At 39.2% G+C, this 17,475-nt stretch overlaps 1 long non-coding RNA gene across 7 annotated transcripts in view; it reads right to left on the bottom strand.

The window, feature by feature from the left end:
- LOC144930208 (uncharacterized) overlaps window positions 1-17,475 on the bottom strand; it is a 140,508-nt gene that overhangs the window by 46,382 nt on the left and 76,651 nt on the right. For 3 of the 7 annotated variants that reach the window (XR_013635317.1, XR_013635322.1, XR_013635323.1), the window contains one exon: window positions 7,722-9,073. The exons of 3 other annotated variants lie outside the window; for them this stretch is intronic. This is a non-coding gene — a long non-coding RNA (uncharacterized LOC144930208). Of the gene's footprint in view, window positions 1-7,721; window positions 9,074-9,706; window positions 12,267-17,475 lie in introns of those variants that run through there. One more of the 7 variants, XR_013635320.1, reaches the window with a different exon arrangement.

The following is a 17,475-nucleotide window of genomic DNA, read 5'->3' as shown; positions in this document are numbered from 1 at the left end:
ATTTTGAGTTTGTAACTGTGATTGCCTAAAGATGCCAAGGACAGGCAAAGGCAGGTTATTGTTAATGCTTGACATCTCCCTAAAGTGACTAACACAAAGGTCAGCAACAGTGCTTGTAAGAACAATGGGTTTGCTAAGGAGAGCGGCCATGCTAACGGAGACTGGTTCTTCCAGTTTGTGTCTGGGGGGACTGCGACTCTAATCACCAGGTGTTTAGAAGCGAACCAGTGGGTCACATGAGAGCAGGTACTGCAATCTTATTTAAGGGCAAGATCTGAGTTTGGCTGACATTCTGTCACTGACCAACAAAAAGGAATGCAGAAGCCAGAGGGTAGGAGAGGCATCTATCCACCTGACACAGACTGGGCCTAAGGACTCTCAAGAAGGGGTGTTCATAGATGCAGCAGAGAGAGTATATAAGTTTTCTTAGAATTGTAGGACTAGACGGGACCTCAAGAAGTCATCTAGTCCAGTCCCCTGCACTAATGGCAGGACTAAGTATTACTTAGACCATCACTGATAGTTTTTTTTTTCTAACCTGCTCTTAAAAATCTCCAACGATGGAGATTTCACAATCTCCCTAGAGAATTTATTCCAGTTCTTAACCACCCTGACAGCTAGGAAGTTGTTCCTACTGTCCGTTCTTGCTGAAATTTAAGCCCACTTCTTCTTTTCCTATAATCAGAGGTTAAGGAGAACATTTTTTCTCCCTCCTCCTCGTAACAACCTTTTATGTACTTGAAAACTGTTATCCTGTCCCCTCTGTCTTCTCTTCTCCAGGCTAAACAAACCCATTTTTTTTCAATCTTCCCTCATAGGTCATGTTTTCTAGAACTTTAATAATTTTTGTTGCTCTTCTCTGGACTTTCTCCAGTTTCTCCACATCTTTCTTGAAATGTGGCACCCAGAACTGGACACAGTATTTTACTTGAGGTCTAATCAGTGTGGAAAACTTACTTCTGGTGTCTTGCTTACAATACTCCTACTAATATATCCCAGAATGAGGATTGCTTTTTTTGCTGTAGTGTTACACTGTTCACTCATATTTAGTTTATGATGCACTATGACCCCAGATCCCTTTCCACAGTCTCAGTCCTAGGCAGTCATTTCCCATTTTGTATATGCGCAACTGATTGTTCCTTCCTAAGTTGAGTACTTTGCATTTGTCCTTATTGAATTTCATCCTATTTACTTCAGAACATTTCTCCAGTTTGTCGAGATCATTTTGAATTTTAATCCTACCCTCCAAAGCACTTGCAACCCCTCCCAGCTTAGTATCATCTGCAAACATTATAAGTGTGCTCTCTATGCCATTATCTAAATCACTGAAGAGAACTGGACCCAGAACTGATCCCTGCAGGACCCCACTTGATTTGTTGTTTTGTCTAAAGATCTGTATTTTTTTCTATGTTTTGAGAGTAAAAGTTACTTGTTTTCTGAAAGTCCTTTGCACAGCCTCTGTTCTTCCTTTTATGTGGTCCCTGAAGAGTTAAACTATAATTCAGATTGTTCATGGTGGTAGACTCAGGGAGCGTACATAAGCACCTGGAGAGGTCAAAGCACTTTTTTCAGAGCCTAGCGCAATTGTACTGCGGCATCCCACCTCCCAAGGCAGAAGGCCAACAGGATGGCTGCACAGGAATTGTGTGCATTGGCGGCACATAGTTAGAAACAGGAACTTTACTTTGCCAAAAGTCCCTGACTTGGAAGCCTATTGGATCAGTGTTTTGGTCCAATTACAACAGACTGGTGACTAAAGATGGCTGGGAATTTTTCAACTAAACATTTTTTTTTCCCAGCGCCTTTTTGTGGGATTTTTCAACTCAGGAAAGATTGGAAAAACGTGTCAATTGTCAAAAAGTTTTGTTTAAATATTCTCAAAACAAAATCCTGTTTTCCAGGTTGAAATGACTTCATTTCAAAATTTAATCAAATTATACAAAAAATACTTTTAAAATGGTTGAAATCAAAACAAAGTGTTTTGCAAATATTGAAATGAAAACCCTGTTTGAGGCAAACTTAAAAAAAAATCAGAGTTTTGGTTTGCAAAGATATGGAAGACTTGGAATTGAAAAAAATTGAAAACTTGATGCTTTTTGTGGGAGGGAAAAACTATTTTCTCCACTTCTCTACTGGTGCCTGGCACAAAGGGGACCCAGACAGGTGTGTAACAATAAAGTACTTAAGTGCATACTTAACTTTAAGTAAATAGGCAGTTTAGTCCTAGTGAACGAATTGCACACACTTATATAGTCTTGTCTGTGTCCATCAATTTATGTCCTAAAATCAAACTCACCAGGACCTAGGCTGTCAGTGCTGCGGATTAGACCAGGCACCTAGTGTCAGAACCAGTGTCAGAAGTCAGGAATCAGACAAGGCTCAGAACCAGGGTGCCTGTAGTGAGACAAGGCAGCCGAAGGAGCTATCACAGCCACAGGCAAATGTGCAGTCTGACCCTTCCAACCAATCCCGCAGTCTACTACAGACCAGCCGTGCTTGTTACGGTGCTAGAGAACTGATCTGCTGCAGGTTTTGCTTCCAGACTGCCCGTGCTGCAATCCCTGATTCCTGACGCAACCAACCCACTTCAGTCCCAAACTTCCTGACTGCTTTGGTGTTCTGTGCTCCTTTTGTAAAAGAGGAATTGCTCTTTGAGGTCAATGGTCTGAGTCCTAAAGGTTAAGTGCTTTTCTGGATCCAGACTGTTAGAGAGCTTATTCCTTCACCCACTTACTTCCCTGGTCCTTCTCGCATGAACAGAGAGCAACAATACCCGAAGTCCAAAGGTGCAAACAATTTGATGTTTATTGGGGTGAACTTCCAGCAAGCATGATTCCAGTTTCCTTCCTTAGTGTTCCTCTTCCCAGCTCTGACACCACAGAGCCTTACACCTGTGTCCCTGTTCCCATTCCTGCCCTTAGCCAAACATGATTCCAATTTCCTTACCCCCATTCCCTGTTCCCATTTCCCCCTTTAGCAAAACATGATTCCAATTTCCTTACCCCTATTCCCTGTTCCCATCTCCCCCACTCACACACCCACCCCCTCACTTCCTGATTGACTGCAGAGTATATAGTAAAACTTGAGTTCTGCTTAGCTATACCTTAACCAATCATTTTCCTGAAATTTAACTAACCAATCCTAACATATTGTAACATGTTATGTAACCAATTATATCCCACCACCTTAATTAGTTTACACCCAGCAAAATTAATTATACAGCAGACAGGAACAATCACAGAACCAGACAGAGATTATACAAACAAACAATAGCAAAGTGGGAACTATAATGACAAAACAATACAGAAGTGAGGATTTCACATCCCAGCTATTGATAAGTGAGTTCTTGCTAGACAGGATGCTATCAAACTAAGTTTCCTTTTACATTTTCTAGACACTTCCCTTTCTCTGGAGGTGATAGGCACTATCAGGACAGGATTGTATTCCTAACAGCCCAATAGCACCTTCTTTCAATGTGACTAGTTTGGAATGTGAGGATGTGACCGTTCGCTTCCCACTTTATGGCTGCCTGTTGCTTAGCCAAAAGCCTTAGCCTAAGAACAGGGCCTCAGACTATCACAGTAAGAGAGGGCCCTTACACCAGCAGACAGTGATTTTGATTCTTTCTTTTATCTCTCTCTAACTAGACAAGTGATAAGAATACACCTAAATTCTTAGAGTATAGGCCTTTACAGACAGACCTGAATATCTATATCCTAACACAGACCATATAGAATAGCCACTGGTGGGGATGTTTCTCAGAAAAATGTAACATTCATCCTCAAACTGTAAATGATTTTGTCTTGTTTATGCAAGTCTGGAAGCTAAACCTTTTTCAGTACTAGTTAAAAAGTAGTTAAAGTAGTACTAGTTAAAAAGGAGCAGGACAGACATGTAAACATTAGTCAGCAATGGGTCATTATCTCAGGTCTCTTTGTTACTCTACAATCAACTTAACCACACACTCAATATAATTAAGTCTCACATGTGTTCAGGAGATGAGTGGACAAACTCACCTTTCTAACCACTGCTGGCTCAAGAATCTCTTCTGTTTAGTGTTGTCTTGCTACCTAAAATGAATCCCCTTGTCAAGGTATAGTGCATCACCTTTCATCCAGTTAGTTACTCTCTGCTTTACCTTAATTAAGGCTGCCTAGGACACACTATAGCAGAAGTTGCAAGAGCATGACTGTAAAATGTGACAGCTCCATAAGAAAATGTCTGATTAACTGCACGCTAGCTGAGGCTAACAGCCTTTCAGTTGGGACCACTTACAATTATTTGATTTTTTTTTTGGAAGACTACTTTAGAATCTTGGATAAAAATTGTTTGATAGCTAAAATATTGTACAGTATTTTTGTTCATTTAGGAAAACAGAGTGATGCGGATGACTATGCAAACCTATTCAAATTAGATGTACGTATACGTCAGGCTCTGAATAGTACTTAGCAAAGAGTCTGTTTAGTTCTTTTGTGGCAATCCTATGAAATCACGCAGAACTCTATTCTGAGAATCAAAGAAGTGTTTAGCTGATATAATACTCTTTGGGACTTTGTTACAGGTGTAACTTTCTATAAAATGACATCAAAATCAGTGCTCATTGTACTAATGGGCTGAGATGCTGCAACGCTTAGTAACAATGACAAAAAATATTTTTCTTCTTTTGTTTATTTCCTAAGTGTATGTGACTTTATTGAAAGTGCAGGGTAGTATAAATTAAATCAAGTGGCAATGTCCCATGTGCGCTGAAATGCCATAAGAATTTCAGACTACTACACAAAATTATACTCCCTTTCTCCTTAATTCAATTTCTGTTAATATAATATATGCTGACTGAGTAGGATCATGTACGTGCAAGGTGTAAATGAAGTAAGATAATTATTTTTAAAGTCCCTTTTGGTCTGTGTACTCTTTAATGTACTGTTATAGACAATGTTCCACACATGGTATGGAGCCCAAAATATAACAAGAAAAGCCTTCCACATAGTCCCTTATTGTTAACTATTCTGGGAAAATAGACTATTTATCCTCTTCTGGGGTTGTGATAGAAAAATATGTTTTTCTTTAATTCTTACAGTACGTAGGATGGTCTAACTATTACATAGCACTTGTTATCATTAGATCTCAGAGTACTTCACAACAGAGGGCAATAGTGTTATTTCCATTTTACCCACGAGGAAACTTTAACAGAAGTTAAGTAACTTGCCCAAGGCCTGTGGCAGAGCCAAAAAAAGAATCCAGGTCTCCAGGCCAGTTCTCTATCAACTAGGCCACACTGCTTGCCTGGATAGGGTAGTCTAGTGTAGTGACACTCCGATTGAAGCTCGGGAGCTGCAAGTGGCTCTTTAATGTGTTCCCTGCGGCTCTTTGCAGCACATGATATTAAAACTGTGTGTGATTTAATTCTAAATCAGGATGCTCTTAATATTCTATTAACCAATTGTTGATGAAATAATAATACTTTTTATTATTACTCATTTTCCTTTGAGAATAATATATAAAAACTAAATATTTCCCCTGTCATACTGTTTAAATATGAATCTAAAGTACTATAGTAAATGAAACAATGAATTCACACTACTGTGGCTCTTCTGGGTAATGTTGATTTCTAAATTGGCTCCTGAACCACTAAACTCTGAGTATAACAGGTCTAGTGGATAGGACAATGGACTGAAATTCTGCAGATCTAGGTTCAGTTCCCTTCTGTGTGACCTTGGGCAAGTGTTCTTCCCTGTGTCTCAGTTCTCCATCTGTGAAATAGGAATGGTACTTACTAAGACGGAGGGATAGTGTATATAAGTACATTGAGTGTAAGTTGCTCAGGTATTGTGTTGATTGAGGCCATAATTACATAGATTGATCCATTCTCCTCTCCTATATCTCTGCATCTAATTATCAGGAGCACTTTTCCTACACAACCCTCACTACTCCTCCAACAAGCTATTAATAATTAAAACAAAATATGTGGATTTAAACTATTGGTGTTGGATTCTGCAACTCCCTTTGCTGGGTGGTGTCTTTCCAAGGTCCTGCTCTGCAGCGCCCCACATCTACAGAAACATGTAACTGCCTGCTATAAAACATATTCCAAGAAGCAGAGCCACGGGAGTCTGTCCTAAAATGACTCTGGCTCCGCATTCAATTCAAAATAGACTTGCTAATATTCTCCATGGATATGCTTCCTCCTAGCTAAGAGAACCTGGATCCAATCCTACTCCCATTGAAGCCAGTGATGAAACTCCAATCAGCTTCTATGGGAGCAGACTGCAGAATAGGGTCATTTTGTCTTCTTCTCACCTTTTGCTTACCCAGCACAAGCCTTGTCTCTGGTCCCCTAAATATGAGAACCTTCTCCTCTACAGCACCTGCCACATAGAAAAGCTTCCATGTATCCTTTCGTGTATTATTTTCTCTATTTTCAGATGACATCTCAAATTATATGCCTTGCCTATATCTCTCGACTGCTGTTTCTCTCTGCTATCAGTTCATATTTTTAACTTTAAAACCAATACCATGCACAGAATCATGTCTCACAGTTAGACTCAAAGTGCAATGCCTGCCAGCAATCATGCCAAGAAGCCATAAAGAGCTCCTGTGCTCCAAGAATTGGCATGTGATCTGACCAACATGGATCATCTTCTTAAATACCCATGGTTAGAATTTTGCCTGGGCAAGATGGGAAGAGGGTGCAATAAGCCATTATGCTCCTGTACATCCATGTAGGTGGCAGCCAGAATACCACTGCTTGTGTTTCTTGAGCGCAAAGGCTATGGGGGAATAGCATCAAAGTTGCTTTGCTGCCATGGTTTTGTTGGGGCATAATTATGCACCTGTCCTTCTGTGCACCAATTCTGGGTTAGAAGACAGCACTGGGAATGTATGCTGCACAGTTTGATAAGGGGTAATACTTGTCACTTGCGTATGTACTCAATCAGGACTTGAGCAAATGCCTCAGACTTCCACAGCAGAATGCCTTGGACAACTGCCACGGGGATGATAAATCTCTGAATGCCTTGTAACACACTGCTAACCAGGGAGCTAGCATATGGCTAGAGGAGCTAACCCTCTCCTTGATGTGAGTGACTGGGCCAGATTCATGGAGGCACATGCAGGGGTGGGGTGGGGGGGGTCCTGTGAAGTACACACAGGAAATCAGGATGAACCTAGAGGTTGGTTGTGCTTTTATGGAAGGGAGGCAGGAAAAATAATAAAATCTGGGTGAGGATATGGGGTTCATAAATGATAGTGAAAAGGAAGAAAGTGGTTGGGAAAAGGAAGAAAGAACAGCTTGTCCTTTGTCCTGTCAATCTTCCTTCTCCGCACTCTTTATTGCTTGTTTTGTCTACTCACAGTATTTTTCATTCAGGAAAAGATGGATTAAAACATAGTGTAACGGAAAGAAAAGTTAGCTGGGTGCTTGATTTGCCTTATCTTTCCCTGAGAAGTGCTGACCATGACTCATTTATGTGATTCTTTTTTTTTTAACAGTCAAATTTATGGAAATGTGAAACTTCCTGTCTATTGATTGGATTTCTGATTTTTTATAGATTAAAGCCTATTTTTTTCTCTCAATCTCACCAAGCATTTTAATCAACGTCATTGTTAAACAAGAAAGCTAAGTATGTAGTGTTTTTGGCTATTATATTTACTGTGTTTATAATTTTAAAAATTTTCACCTCTATAAAGAATTATTTTTACCAGATTTACATTTGTATTATGGTTGCTTTTATCTGCTTTAGCACTGACTTTCTAATAGCAAATATCATTTGTAATCTGAAGGGAATTATGTATTTTCTCCAATATTAAAATATATAACTTTTGCAAATCGTATTTTCTGAAGAATGTGTTTATATTGACAGTTTCCTGGTTTTGGCTAACAATTTTAATATTTTTGGTGATAAAACATGATTTTGTGTCTCACTTTTTCTGATCAAATTCATGGATTTGATTGTGCCCCTACTGAAGATAATGATGAAACTATTTTTGGTTTCAGTGGAAGGAGGATGAGCCCCTTTTGGGCAAAATCCTCATCTAGTGGAAACTTGCATAGTTCAAAGTCTCTTACCATTTATTTGTTAAAAGTCTGATCTTGTTTCCTTCCCTGCTATTTGAATATCCTGGACACTGAAACCACAACAGGAATGCCTTCATTTGCTAATTTCACTGCTTTAATAATCTGCATTGTTCTCTGTATTGAACTTAGTGCTTTTACATTCTTTATTGACTATGACAGCGAGTTCCTTAAAATCCTAGTTTAAAATGTATTTGAGAACTGGGGTTTACAATAGAATTTAGACTTCATCTCTGTCAATCCTCACCTATCATCTCTGTTGAAAAATATAATGCAACTTTGGAGGAATTAAGAAAGTGATCCTTATTATACCAGACACCAGTTATCCAAGTTAGCTTCACTTGCTCATCCACAACATGATGTAGTCGTTACCTTTGTAATTATCATGCAGAACCTATCAATTGTTTGAAGAGATCTCTCTCTAAATGGAAGAATCTCTAAAAATGGTAGAAACTTGAAGTGCAACCAATGTAATTAAAGATGAAGCAAAACACATATAATGAAAAATATTAGTAGAACTGCTAATATTTCTCAGTCTGATAAAAAATGTTAAACATAGTAGCTGAATGTCTATTTCAATATAATTTGTGATGTCTAAATATTAAAAGATTTCAAGACTCTGAGTAAGCCCTGGGTAAAACCACCCAATGCTTATTTGAACAACAGTATCTGAAACATTTCATAATGAACATAGCCATATACACATACAGAGATGATGACTGCTAATGTGGACTGTACCCAGAATTTTCAGCACCAAAAAACACAGGCTCTACCATTTAGGTGTACTAGAGCCACTAGAGGGAGACATGATTACACAAACTAAACAACTACATTATAAATAATTTTGTTCCTGTCCTTTTGCATCTGTTGTAAATGATTATTGTGCAGAAAGTGCTATATGAATGTACATTCCTGCATTCTAAATTACATCTTATGGTTTATCCAGGTCTGTTTTCCCTCCTGAAGGCTGTCTCTTCTGAATGCTGGGCACTGGGATCCTGCCTTGAAAAACAATGAAAATGACAAATTTTGCTGTGCCACTCCTTTCACAAAACAGTGAAACATTTCCTTTTTTCCAGGTGGAAAACTTTTGCAATGAAGGGAATCATAATTCATGATTTATGAATCAAACAACAATTGTATTTGGCTGCTGGACATTATTCCAAAAAGAATCTTATATTTAGCAAACATATCACCAGGCCCCTTTTTGTACTTACTTTTTAAAAGGTGTAATTTCACAAGCAATTTATGTTCTGTACATGTATAGGATTTTTTTGGTATTTAAATGAAAATCACATCGGTGGAAATAAATTAAGAGCCAGATTCTTCTATCCTTGTTTATATAGAGTAGTATCTTAACTCCACAAGCAGGTCCTTGATTTCTGTGGGACTTTTCACAGCAGTGAAATGCTACTCTATATAAGTAAGGGTGACAGAATCAGGCACTAAATACAAGTAAAACTCTGATATCATCTATTTCTTTTTCCTTCTGCTCAAAATTTCCTTTTTTCCAGGAATGTTTGGCTTCCTGGATGCCTGGCTTCTGTTGTTTAATATTTTTTTATTATATTAAGATTTATATAAACACATATTTAGACAACGAGACGAATCAGTGCTCTAAGAAAACAACTGGACTTTAATATATATATTTAAATATCAGCTTTGTCAATATCATTAGTAATACACATTAAGTCTAATTTATTTGTATCTTTTATCAATAACATCTCCAGACGAGGCAATATTCCATAAGGCAATACACAATAAGGCAAGTTCCACACTAAGGAGATTAAAATCTGATTTTTCTCTTTCCTGTAAAAGAATTTGTTGTTCATTAATTTCAGGGACGTCTTTGATATAAATATTTCCTTCTTGCTCAGGGTTGTGTCAGTGAGCCAAGATTAAACCCTCCTGAGACAAAGACTTCACTAAGACTAGCTGACATGGTGCTCAACATCTTTGGCCTTGTCTTCTCTGACCAGTCAGTCGAGGTCAGTATCCCATCAGCTCAAGTGACTTCTCACAGTTGTGTTTAATTTGAACATGTTAAAGTCTAATAAGACCTGGATGTGGTCTGTTTTTTGACATGCTTGATAGACTAGGGTATTTAAATTCCAGGGTGCTGCTGTCACAGAATTGTCCCCTCGCTATCCAGCGGTCAGAACAGCCAAATGAAACAGTAGGCAGTAACTTTAGTGGAAGTGGGTTTTAACCTCAAAGCAGCACGGTCAGGGATGGACAGGGAACCCTGCTGAGCACCACCAATAACAGCACATGTGATTGCTGGAGAATTCTGATATTTTGGGGGATAACATAATTTCTTTTCCATTTGAAAGCAATGAGGGAGAGAACAGAGAGAGAGAGATTGTGAGCCAGTGGAAAACATGACATTTTACTGTTTGTTTTCCAATTATGCATTGATTATAAAATTAAGCCTTCACTAAACTGAAAAGCTTGGGAAGTTTTAACTGGGAGAGAAAGTTTGTTCACCAGGCTGGAGGTTTTACCAGGATTTCTTAACTCTATTTTTAATTCTAATGAATTCTATTAAATTTATAACTGCACTATCATATCACAGCTAATGCCTTTTGTGTGCAGTGATGCAGTTCCACCCCCTACCTCCAGCACAAAAATGAATAGTTTTTAAGGTTGTTACATGCATACTAAATCAACTAAATAGAAGCATGCATGATCAAAAATGGAGTAGATAAATCTATGTTAACAATATAGTTTAGCTGAATCTGCTATTCTGCATTTGAATTTGACAACTTCATCTTCTTACAGTTAAAAAAAAAAAACACAACTATATTCCCCCACAAAATCAAAACTTTATACATTTCCAGTATGGCAAAATTGCGTACTGATATTGTTGCACAGAATAATTACATTTCTGGTGGACAAAAGGGCCATTGTTGTGCCACAAAATATGTTGAGAAAGTCTACCCTTGAAATGTCATTGCTTCATAGTTCTTTCTCCTTGTGATCGAGCATGTAGGAATGAAAGAGTATTTGTTGTTTTTTTTCTAAATATCACAGATGTTTCTTTTCTATCATTCATTCTTCACTCCTTTTTTTTATCAGCATGAGAGAAATGTGAGAAGTGTACTCAAAGCATTAAACAAAACAGCTGTTTAAAATCCCAAATTTAATATATATGGCTGCTAAAAACTCACATTGAGTTTAATCTGTGTATCATTTTGTCTGAGACAGGAGGTTGCATAAAAGGCTCTGATTTGGCCCTTCCTCTCCTTTTAAGTGTGATTTTCATTTTTGTCGTGAAAGAGAGCAGGAAAATGAAGACTATGAATTTAGTGACACAGGGCCAGATTGTAGTCCCCTTAATCATGTTGAATTATACCTTACCCTATGAGTAGTTCTCTTGAAGAAGATATTACTCTGTCCAAGCAATACCTGAGCAACTTACACTCAATGTACTTATACACACCATGGGATAGTTACCCATGGTGCACTGCTCTCTCTGTTGGGATAGAGCACCAACTGTGAGCATGAACCACCAACACAGGGAGTGTTGTGTGCACACACATAAGTGATGTATTGTAATGAAGTCAACTTAACTTTGCAGTGTAGACATGGTCTAAGTCTCAAATCAAATACTTTCTCAGATTTAGGTTTCTTGACCAGCTTTTTTTTTTTTTTTTTTTTTTTTTTTTTACTGGAGCAGTGTTGTGCTGTGTGAAATAATTTACAGTTTGGAAGCCAGCAAAGTGAGCTTTTCAAAAGTTCTGCCTTGGCCAATTATGCTCTACACTCCCACTTACCTATTAAAAATTATACATCCAACTCCCAGTTATAGGACAGTCTAATTGAAAGTATAGAAACTGTTACTTTAAATTGTTTCCTTTTCTCACTGCTATGGTATTGGGTCCAACTCTGAGAAGGATACAGTATTGGCTACCTTTCATCTGTGAGAGATGGTGGGAAGTGAAGCCTATGATGTAGATGATTTGCAATGTCTCTTGTGACTGAATATTCCAATCTGAGATTTAAATGATCTTTAGCAGTTATTATAAATGTATGTATCTTGGTTGAGAGCTGCTTGCTTCCTACAGATTCTTTTCTCTTCAAGCTTTAGGAGCCAGCTTCTATCATGGACTTTGATACCCTGATGGAGATGATGGTGCTACTTGTTACAATCACTTGCCAAGATTTCCTGTTGGTCAGGATCAATTCCAAATTCCTTTTTAGAGAAGGATAATAAACAACAATACACCATACAGTGTGAGTCACAGTAGCATTATCTTCCATGTCTATAGTTTTAACTTGAACTAATTCAAAGCCTCTAGAAGTCAATGAAAAGACACTCATTAACTTTAAGAGGCTTTGGATCAGGCCCTAAATAAATGCAAAGCAAATGAATACAATGCCTGTTGTGAACAGTAAAATTACACTACACTACATGTTCCCTCCTAATATAATGAAAGGAGGAAAGCAAAATGGGAATGAGTAGGCCCCAAACAACTGTGTTATATGAGTATTGTTATGCTCCCTCCTAGCCCAGGAGACTATGGAAGCTCCTCCCATTGGGAACTGCATGGTTCCACATATATGAAAGTAACAAGCCATATGTTTTGTATGGGGAGGGGTATGCTGAGAAGAGAGAGGGAGGAGTGTGCATTCTCCGTGACACTCTCTTCTCCGAAATTCATGGGGCTTACCAAAGTAAGATTCTAAAGGTCACCCTTTGCAGTGAGATGTTTATTTGCAGTATATTGTTCATCCACTCTTTGTAATGTACAGAGTTCCAGACCAGATGCAGTCCTTGCTGAAGACAGGAACCAAAGTTGGAACCTGAGCTTTGTGGAAGCCCATTTTTTGGTCTGTATTTCTAGTTGTTTTCTTTAGCAACCCTTCATCTCCTGTGAAAGAGACTGTGGTTCAATATGTTGTGACACTCCTTCCTTTGATGCTTTTGCTGAGAAGGGGCTGGTGGTAAAGAGTGCAAGGAAGGGGCAAAAATCTAGGCTATAACATAATGGTTCCTGCAGTCAAGCAGCCATGGGCTGGGTGAGACTGGGAGCCAGTGCAGTGTTTCTGGTGGGTGCCCTGATACCTTGGCACATCCAATGATAGCTACCAGTTTAGGGAACTCTGGAGGGGGCAATTCCTATGGCAATACAGGAAAAAATGAGGATGATTAGCTGTGAATAGACATTCAAGGGGCCAAATTCTTTGCTCTCTTACACCCCATTTAACCCCAGTGATGTCAATGAGACTGCAAATGACATAAATCAGTTCACGATTTTGCTCGTGCAGTCTCCTATTCCCTACACAGTTCCTTTGTTTCTCATGGAGGAGCCAATTTGGTCCCATGTAATTAACTTGTTTTACAGTATGAGGATCAAAGATTTTGTTCAATATCTTCATTAATGATCTGGAGGATGGTGTGGACTGCACCCTCAGCAAGTTTGCAGATGACACTAAATTGGGAGGAGTGGTAGATATGCTGGAGGGTAGGGATAGGATACAGAGGAACCTAGACAAATTAGAGGATTGGGCCAAAAGAAATCTGATGAGGTTCAACAAGGACAAGTGTCGAGTCCTACACTTAGGATGGAAGAATCCCATGCACTGCTACAGACTAGGAACCTAGCAGCTAGGCACCAGTTCTGCAGAAAAGGACCTAGGGGTTACAGTGAACAAAAAGCTGGATATGAATCAACAGTGTGCCCTTGTTACCAAGAAGGCTAACAGCATTTTGGGCTGTATAAGTAGGGGCATTGTTAGCAGGTTGAGGGATGTGATCATTCTCCTCTATTCGACATTGGTGAGGCCTCATCTGGCATACTGTGTCCAGTTTTGGGCCTCACACTATAAGAAGAATGTGGAAAAATTGGAAAGAGTCCAGCGGAGAGCAACAAAAATGATTAGGGGACTGAAACACATGACTTATGAGGAGAGGCTGAGGGAACTGGGATTGTTTAGTCTGCGGAAGAGAAGAATGAGGGGGGATTTGATAGCTGCTTTCAACTACCTGAATGGGGGTTCCGAAGAGGATGGATCTAGACTATTCTCAGTGGTACCAGATGACAGAACAAGGAACAATGGTCTCAAGTTGCAGTGAGGGAGGTTTAGGTTGGATGTTAGGAAACACTTTTTCACTTGGAGGGTGGTGAAGCACTGGAATGGATTACCTAGGGAGGTGGTGGAATCTCCTTCATTAGAGGTTTTCAAGGTCAGGCTTGACAAAGCCCTGGCTGGGATGATTTATTTGGGGATTGGTCCTGCTTTGATCAGGGGGTTGGACTAGATGACCTCCTGAGGTCCTGTCCAACCCTGATATTCTATGATTCTATGAAAGAAAGGTTTTCTTTTTGTTCATCATGGTTACAAAGGAGCAGAAGGTATTTGTGTTCCAGCCCATCTGTAACCAGGAATTTGTGAAACTTTCGTGTTAGTCTTGAAAATGTGTTTATTGTTTAAATAGAAGTAATGGGCTCCATTGTGCAAGGCTCTGTGCAAACACAGGAAGAAACAGTGCCTGTCCCCAAAGGACTTACAATCTAGATAGACAAGACAGAAAAAAGTGGGAGAAAATGAATATTTTTATTGCCATTTACAGATAGAGAAACAGGCATGAAGAAACCAAGACACTCGCCCAAGATCACAGAAAATGTCTGTAGTAGAGCTGGGAGTTTAACCCAGATCTCCTGAGTTCCGGTCAAGTGCTATAACCACAAATCCATCTTCACTGACAGCATAGTTGGACTATTTACCCAACACATTCTTGAGGTCTCTGCTCTGGAAGTTCTCTCTACCCTTCCTTTGAGAAGGAGGATGCAGGAAAAATTAGGTGAGGAAAATCTCAGAGTTGGCTTTGGAATTTTTTTTCTGACAGTTTATTTCTGTTTGAGGTGGTCCATTGGATCAAATGTCTGTAGTCATTCCAAACAGGGAGATCAAAAAATGTCAAATATCTCATCTATCATGATTTTCAACTTCATTCTGCTTGTTATGTGTTTGGCCAGCCCCATTGCAAAAATTACCTTAAGGACTGCATAAGCTCAGCCAAATCTGAGAATTGGGCTCATTGTCTCTGTCTATCTAGAGGGTGAAACTCCATGGCAGTTTTGCAATTGAGTTCAGGGGATCCAGGATTTCACCCTTAGTGTTCTGATGATGTCACTACCACTCATAATACTTCTAAAGAACTGGTCAAATTCCTCATCTGTTTGACTGATCTTCTTTATTATCTCCAATCATCTGTGAAAAATACTAATGGCCCAACTTCTCTGTTGATGTAAATTGGAGCAACATTGGCTCAACATTGCTCCAATTTCTGCCAGCAGAAAAGTTGGACCAGTGTCTTCACTGTTGTAGGTAAACTGCCTGCATGAAGTCTGGCTCCTCTGTCCAGTTCCTGAATTTGGAAATTAATTATGCTGCCTGCTAAGCAAGAAGTATCTTTCTTTAGGACATGCTTTGTTTCAGTTTCTAAGGTTTAGTATCAGGAAGTTCCACACACCTACAATGCACATTTGACTTTACAGCTCATTTTCACCTTTCAAAGGTTGGTTGAAGACATTGTTTTCTGTCCAAAAGTCTTCAGATAGTTATTAGATTGTGTAAAACTTTAAAGTCTCTCTAGACAGCCAGCCTCAAAGATGTAAAGGTTACTATCTCCCATGACAGTTTCCCAGTAAACATAAGTCATTTTTAAATGACTGTAGAAATTACAATTCAGAGTCTCCCAAGGCTTTCCTGGCAAGGAAAATGATGATTTGGGGCTTTTTCATACTCCTTCCTTGATTATTTAATATACTACTGAATCCAGTGTCTTGCCTGTTCAGGTTTTTCTATATGAAAGATCCAATTTAGCTGCAGATTTTTAACTGTAGTCTCTTGAAAATTAAATTCTTTCCTCTTATCCCTGCCATCCATTTAAGATGTGTGTCCCACCTGTTTAATTTTGCCTTCATAGTGAATGGAGGCAGGAATTAGTCCATTCACAGGAAATTAAATGTCATGTTTTTTGGAAAACTATAGACCATGGATATCTTGGACTAATATTGTAAGCTGATCATTCTGTCTGACGCACAAAGATTGCTGGCATCTAGACCTGTTAACTGTACTTTCATCCATTTGTCTTAGGTTACTCCATTTGAAAGTGAATTACTAAAACACTGCCCATTAGAAACAGTCATGAATAAGTTTCTCAAGTGTCTTTTAGCCCCTCCACCAACTTTTTCTTCTTTGCCTCTCTCATTCTTGTTTCCCTTTCCTCTTCACCTCTTTCCTTTAACTTTCTAGGCCATTTATAGTAGCTCCAAAAACCTAAGTGTGATCTTTGCTACCTTACTCTGTTCTTTATTTTTTATTATTTTCTCTCTCTATTTTCTTGTGAAGATGGCTCTTCTCCCCTATATATAGTCTGTCATGATCACCTAGTGGTCATAGAGAAGAACTGTATTCAGTGTAGTTGTAGCCATATTGGGCCCAGGATAGAGAAGAATTGGTATTTACATGACTCTGCACTCCCATAACTGACCAGAAGATAAGGATGAAACTCTTGTATGGCTAGAAGTCCCTTCTTCTCGTCAGACATTCATTCATTACAGAAAAGGTTGAAGGCAGTGTTTGGGAGTTTGCATGCATCTAGGTTGAGTACAGGGCTATTGTTTCATTGGCTGGTTTGGCATCACTCTGTGGTTTAAATTCCTGCATGGAGAGATTATGATGTCACGCATGTAAAAATTAAGGGCCATTCTATTTGGGGTGGTGTATAAACTTTAGCCCTGAGAAAATCTGTTACTCAGAGAGTCAGAATTCCTCCACTGCTCCTTTCTTGCATGTCATTTACTGCAGCCAATAAATGATGCAGCCTAAGATACATGAAATAGATTTTTATTAAATATGCTCAGAGACTAGAGGCCATTGTTCCATAATGAGGCCCTATTTTTGCCTCCGCTTATATTGCTGAACACCCCCTCACAGCCAGTCTCTCCTGAAACCTGGCCTTACTTCTCCATGTCTACTCATTCTGTTATACAAGGTGCAGTTTCCTTTTCCCTGCATGACCTGCCAGCTCCACTGGCTGGAACAAAGGTGGAGGAAACGCCATCGACTCCAGCTACCTCTCTTCCCCATCTTCTGGACCACTTGCTCTCCAGGAGGAGCAGCTCATGTTCAGTCCCTGCACTCCATACAGAACCCAATCCCAGGATCTGAGTGCCCTAATGCAGGTGCGCAAAGGAAGCTAACTATGTATCTTTTTAATATAAGCTTCCCAGAGGATAGTGGTTACAACATGGGAATGGAGGTGCCCTGAGTTTAATCCCAGCTCTGCCATTGACTTGCTGGGTGACTTTAGGGAAGTGCCTGACCATGTGATGCCCATCAATGCCAAAGTTTTCACATCTGAAAAATAGTATTTAATTGAAGGGGTATCA

Source organism: Lepidochelys kempii, chromosome 2 (genome assembly GCF_965140285.1).
Source record: "Lepidochelys kempii isolate rLepKem1 chromosome 2, rLepKem1.hap1, whole genome shotgun sequence".
Classification (NCBI taxonomy): domain Eukaryota; kingdom Metazoa; phylum Chordata; order Testudines; family Cheloniidae; genus Lepidochelys; species Lepidochelys kempii.
The sequence above is the reverse complement of the archived record's forward strand: the minus strand, read 5'-3'. Positions and strand labels throughout refer to the sequence as shown.